The sequence below is a fragment of the Chelon labrosus genome, assembly GCF_963514085.1.
Source record: "Chelon labrosus genome assembly, chromosome: 6".
Classification (NCBI taxonomy): Eukaryota; Metazoa; Chordata; class Actinopteri; order Mugiliformes; family Mugilidae; genus Chelon; species Chelon labrosus.
Window position 1 is genome coordinate 43,332 of NC_140342.1, and position 7,212 is coordinate 50,543.

Consider the following 7,212-nt stretch of genomic DNA (forward strand, 5'->3'; position numbering starts at 1 on the left):
GAGTTCTGGAGACAACATTCGTAAATACTGTTCAAGTATAATAATTTAATTGATTTCTTCAACAGTTTTACCCTGTGGTTGAACCCATTTCCCATAAAGCTCCTTCAACCTCACATACAACTCTTTGGGGGTCTCATCTGGTTCAACATGGAGAGAGCGAAACTTCTGACGGTGAGTTTCCTTGTTGATGTCATACTTTTGGAGAACAGCAGACTTAACATGATCATAATTCATTGATTCATCAACATCCATATGCACATAAGCACTCCTCGCTTTACCTGTTAACAGTGGAATCAAGTGGAAAGCCCAATCTGATTTTGGCCATCGGCAGGCAACTGCTATGCGTTCAAAAGTGATAAGGAAATGTTCAATATCATCTTCATCACTCAGTTTTTGCAATTTTGGTTCTTTAAAGTAGTGAGAGCGAACATAAGAAGAGTCACCTGCTTGGGAGGATCCTGATGGGACTGTTGTTTCGGATGAAGGCCCACCCGGGCCTATGTCCCCCGGAGGCCTCTGTAGTGGTGCAGGCGACAACCTGGGAGAGATAGGGGCCTGTACTTGCTGTACCTCCAGCTGAAGGAGGCTAAACTGATGCTGAAGGACCTTAAAACGTTGGTCTTGTCGCACAACCTCTTTATCCCAGTGAGCCTCTCGAGCTTTCTGCTGCCCCATGTGGGCCTGAAGAATGTTTGCCAGGTCTGAGATTGTAGGCTCCCTGTCCTCTTCACCCTCAATGCCAACTGGCCCCCCAGCAGCACCACACTCTTCCTTATCATTATCTGTTTGGCCCTCTTTATTTCTCTGGGCTCCTGCACTGCAAAAAATCTAAATCTTACCAAGTATATTTGTCTCATTTCTAGTCAAAATATCTCATTACACTTAATATAAGACACAATTGCCTAACGAGTACAATTTCAGCAAGACATAGGGACTTGTTTTAAGACAATACATCTTGAATATCTTGTTAAGTGAAAACGTCTTGAAAATATCTTGTTTTGAGTCATATGTCATATGAAACAAGCTTTTTTGACTTTTGCCGAGGTTTTTAAGCTGCTGTGTTATTTGCTAAAGATAAATGATCTTGTTTCAGGATTTAGACTTACTTGATTTAAGAAAATACATCTTGTTTATTGGAAAGCCTTAAGTTTCAATGGATTTTGCCGAAAACTCATTGTGACTTTCTGGAGTCTCTGCTGTTTGCCTCATGGTGATCACAAGACTAGGGATTTCCAGAATGTTGAACTATTCCTTTAACCAAAAAAAAAAACCTCCAACAAAATGGAATAAAACATAATGATGCACATATTACCAGAGGCAAATCCAAAGAGGATCTTTTAACATCTCCACATTTGAAAAGCTAAATAAACTGTTATGTATGACTTGAAACTGTAAAAAGTGAATGTCATTTCTCAAATGATATTGAACAGTCTATCTGAATATTATTCAGAACATATTACAATACCATAATGATAATATACCGAAACCCCATTCATACATGAATGCAATACATAAATAAATAAATAAATAAATAATAATCAGTTACTTAATAAAGTATCTCATACACACCGATCTTATCTAAATGGTTCAATAGTGGGAGGAGAAAAAGGAAAAGTTCAATGAAATGCTCCCCAGAAAATCAAGTTAAACTTTAAAAAAAGAAAACAAAAAAGCAGCACATCAACCTTTTCTCTAAATAAGTAGTGACATCTATTACACTGTTCTGAAGTCTTAATATTTGTGGTTAAAAACATTAATTTCTGCACTAAACAGACTCAAGTATTTGTATTAATTTGTATTAATCAAGTTTTTCAGCATCCACAAAAACATTGGCTTGAGCTAGGTAGGGAACTTCTACCTCATAAGCTAATGATCATTCCATTCATTTATAGAGAGAGGCTGGCATTCAAAACAATACACTGAAGAATTTACTAGTCCAAACTCTGGAGTTCTATTGATGACATTACAAATAACCAAAGTTTTCTCACATGTATACTTATTTCCATGTTGCATAATCCACTTTACCAAATCTTTAATCTTTCCTTCTACATAGTGAACATTTTTAACCTCACAGACTGGGCCAATTTCACCTTCACTTGAAAAAACTGGACTTGTCTCATGCACATTGTGACTACATTCATATAGTTGGTTGTGCTTCACAAGAGACTTATAAATATTCTTCAAACTACTTTTCAAAGCCCACTGCTTGAAAAAGCAATGCTATGACTCAAAGCGCATACGCCTCACCATAGGACCAAGAGCCTTAATCTGAGAAGCAAGATGCAGAAGGTAATGCTGTTTAGGTATAATATTTGTATCTGGAAACAGTTCTTTGAAGGAGCCTTGAAGGAGTTGGGAGAGCAATAATAGGTGAAAACAGAATTTTGACTATCTCTAACAATTTAAGGAGCATTTGTGTACTCATTCTCTCCAATTGTGTCAATAAGAAATGGCATGATCTTTAACAAAACCAGCATCTGCCCTGCTGACTGTTTTAGTTTATTGTCATTTGATGAAAGTGTATTGACAGATATGGGGCAAGGATTATCTCTTGCATCCAAAGAGAGTAAGGGAAACCAATAATTGCACTGTTGAATGTGTCTAACTCCATATGAAAGCACAAGATGCTTTAAAACACATTTGATTTCATATGGGGCAACACCTTCAAGAATAATGTAGCATATGAAATAACGCCAAATCATCTTGGAAGAGCAAGGTTCAACGTTAAGACGAGTGCAGCAAGCCAACACGTTATATCCAGCCCGGGAGAAATTTCAATTTCAATTTCAATTTCAATTTTATTTATATAGCGTCAATAACAATACAAATCGTCTCAAGACGCTTTACAAAAAACCCGGCCTGAAACCCCCAGAGCAAGCCTGAAGGCAACGGTGGCAGGAAAAACTCCCTTAATTAAATTATCGGTAGTTCCTAACTTTTAAATGTTGGGATAAACGGTGTAAATTCTTATTTAGTCATCTTTACAGAATAACTAATCCGAAATGTGCAGCGACTTTTAAGGTAAACACAATTGTGACATTCATATATATACAATAAATTCCTCATACATTCAGAAACGAGTTGTTTTTAATTGATTTAAAAATTAATTACTGACATAAACAGTCTATGGTTCAGCAGTGGGCAGGCTGTCCCGCTATTTTACGTTACTGTCCAGGTGCAGCCCTCATTAAAGATTAAACGAAAACGAGATGGCACACTCCATGGCTATTTCTATCTCTGAAAAAAACGAAAAGTGAGCGTAATACATTCATCTGTTTTTTTTTAAGGAGTGAGACATCTCACGTGTTTATCGTATCTGTTGAGAGACATGCGCAGTACCAAACACAAAGAAGAACATGCGCAGTACGGTTTACTGAGGGAACGTTAAGCGCGCAATAAAGCCACCTCGTCCGTCGGAGACGCTTTGAATTCGTATTTCATTGCAGGTAAGTTGTATCGAGTATCTCGTGTTTTTAGTCACATACGTTTTAAATATTATCCATGTTTCAATGTATATTTGTAGTGTATACTGTTGCAGCCGAGCACGAGCTAACGTTAGCTGAGCTAACTTGCTAGCTAAAACCGCTAACAGCATGGATGAACTTGATGACGCCACGGTGTCGATTTTAAGAGGTAATGTAGTCAAATATACATTTTTAACGTAGTCATTGTTTTATTTTTACGTCATATTTATTATGCACCAGTAACACCAAGACAAATTCCTTGTAAGTGAAAACCTATTTGGCAGTTAAATCTGATTCATCAGAGAGGTTAAGATCAGCTAAGGTTAAACAAATACGATGTGTATTGAGACTTGCAGTCCTCACTATAAAATCGGTAGTAACTCTTAATTCTGAACTGATTTCAATGAAATTGGCGCTAGCTAGCTGAATGAAATGACAGCTTTTACTAGTTTCATGTAGTTTGGCTGTTCTCTGGCACTAATTCATCCTGCAATGTGTGTCTTACATTATGTCACAGCTGCAAACATAAGTGAAGAAGTGATGAGCAGTCTGTCTCGTGAAGATCTGCGGGACCTTTTCCCAGGCCCAGAGAACTTTTTGCGCCGAAAAGCGGTCTGGCGAATCTGTCACGGTGTTTCTGAAGAGGTCAGTTTCTGCTCTGACACAACACTCTACTGTTTACTGTAGTACTTATATTTTTTTTTTTACTACTGGCTGCAGGTTCAACAATACATTTCACTGTGCATTGTACTATGTATAACTGTGCATGTGACAAATAAAGCCTATCTATCTATCTATCTATCTATCTATCTATCTATCTAACATTAATTAGCTAAGTGGTTTTGGAACAGGTATGTTAACCAAAAGGTGTGTTCAATTGTTTGTTTGTTGATTTAGTTTAGTTGACAGTGACAGGTTTAAGTTTATTCCTTTTCTGCTTGTTTAGTAATTATTTATATGTAACACCATAAGGTAATCACCAAACCTACCTTTAGTATTTTATTATCACTAAAAGGAGAATATTAATACAAACTATTTATGATTATTGTTATATCCTTTGTAGAGTTGTCAATGTTGCATTACAATTTGTTAAGACACTGTGAAAATAAAAAGTTGCTTTTATCTTTTCTATCTTTTACAGGAAACTGCCAGAGAAGACTCAAAATCAACGTGCAGTTCTACTTCTATTTATGGGTCACCCCTACCTCAGACATCCACTCCAATGAAAAGATGTCCCGCAAAGCACACAACACCTGAAAAGGTTGTGAAGTTATCCGTCCCACAATATGTATTGCACACCGACACCGAACTAGAGCAAGTCCGAAAACAATATTTTGAGTTCGCGAAGACAGGTAGAGAGAGCAAATGCCAAATGTCAAAGGACCTCAGATGCCGGCTCATCCGAAACACCATGACCAGTATGATCGCAATCCTGAGGACAATGGGGGACGGAGACAGATACCCGTCAAAACCAGAAATTACAGCTATGGCAAAGAGAATAGTGCTGTACTACCCCATGCTCCAGGACCGAGACCTGAGCAGCAAGAATGCATGGGTAGGTCAAATCCAGGTGATGACCAGGTGTTTCATGTTTGGTATTTGTTTGATATTTGAAGCATTTATTTGAATTTGTCTTGTCACAGGTTACTGTGTACTCACAGCTACACAAAAGATTGCAAAATGTGAGATCTCCCCAAAAGACCAATCCAAAGAGGCGCCGACTTGAGGAGCCAAAGTGCCAATCTGAGCTGCCAAGTGACCCAGATGAATTTGATTCAAGTGACTCAACAATCATTCTGGATCGCTCCTCACGAGGGAGTAGCATTCAAGACTGCCCTTCTGAAGGGAGTAGTACCCCAGACTCAGGCAGCAATGCCAGACGTGAGTTCCAACATTGCATTTACAAATTTACCATTGTGTGGTTGTTCATATTTTACACTTCTTTTGTTCATTGACTGTCTATATCTCTCAACCAAAGCGCTCCCTCTCTCAAACCCTTGGACACAAACCATATTAGCATAAACTGGGAGCCAGACACAGATTTAGAAGCTGGTTAGCTCATAGCTAATAGTTCCCATTTGCAGCCACAATCGGTGTGTTTTTAGAACCTTTCATTTTAGCTCTGTTTACTGTTTTCCCATCACAACACTTGAACACGACTACGATGCAGGCTTACTTAATGCGATTGCTTCGCATACCACTGCTTTGTATGATTTCAGTCTTTTGGAAGGCTTAGATTGTAAGTGAACAGGAAATGCATTGAGGACCGTTAAAAGTAGCAACTTCAGCTGTAACTTAATATGTACTGCACCTTTCATCCAAATTTTGCTTTAGAAGGTTATTTGATTGACTTCTAAAGGGCTCAGTTAGAAAAATATGGAATTGATCATTTAAACAAAAGTGCTTTATCCTAATGGAAAGATGTCCATGTTATGTGTTTAAGGAGAAAGAAGACCCCAATGATTACTTGAAGAAACGCCCTCTCTCCTGTCCAGTCCTTATCGTGAGTTCGTCCAACTGCCTCCTGGCTGTGGGAGATGTGCCGATAACTACGCTCCCAAAAGACAAGGTTACAGAGGGTGTTTTATACCTTATGGCCTACTACTATGCTCTACATCTTACTTACCCCAGGTGTGTAGCTACTCTGCTTTCTGTCATACAAACGGAGGTCCTCTTGGACACAATCCATGAGCGAGACCTCACACCATCTTTCAAGAAGGGCATGGCTGACTGGAAAGCTTTTGTTGGTGAATAAAGCCGTTTCCATTCGTATTCGTAATTTAGCAAATGTAGCCCAATGTTAAGGTAGCAATAATATTTTGTTAATGCATTGAGAGACACATTGGTCAGATAGTCATGTTAATGTTAGCCCAAGACCCTTAACTTGGATGTTGCAATAAGCACTTTGTAAGTGTATTGAGGGGACAGATGTAGGGCTGAAACGATTCGTCGAGTTACTCGATTAACTCGATTACAAAAATTGCTCGAGGCAAAAACTCTGCCTCGAAGCCTCGTTAAATTCCTATGACGCGCACTATACGCGCAGGGATCTGATTGTTCCACACGGACCGTTGTTTTGGAAGCACCTATCCGAAGCACACCACTAGCGCGTGATACATTTTGAATTAAGTTGGCGCGATGGTGGAGAGTAAAGATGCCCATAAACGGCAAAAAATGTCTAAAGTTTGGGATCATTACATTCTAAAAAAGGAAGAGAACAAAGTGCAGATACTGCAAAGTAGACCTGGCGTAGCACAGCAGGACAAGCTCAAATGATCCAGCATCTAAACAGAAAACATCCACATGCTGTTTCACCAAGCGTCGCTGAAACAAGGTAACGTAACCTAAACCTATACATTAATGTTCGCTGATTTTAATCGCATACTGTATGTAGCGATGTCATGATGCGGTTTGACTAGATATGATGTTTAGCTTCAGGGGCGGAGTGGCAATCGGGACAACCGGGCCGGCCGAACGATTTACGCAGCGGATCACAAATTGAGCGGCCGCGAGGCGAACGCGACCGGCCTGAGCTTATTAGAATCATTGACGTTACTAAATTCTCCGCGAATAGCGGCCAAATACTCCCATATACTCCCCTATTATCACAAATTGAGCGGCCGCGAGGCGAACGCGACCGGCCTGAGCTTATCAGAATCATTGACGTTACTAAATTCTCTGCATCCTCATCTCTCTCACTCTTCCTCACGCACAGCACGCGTTCAGAAACAAACACACAGGTTGCTAG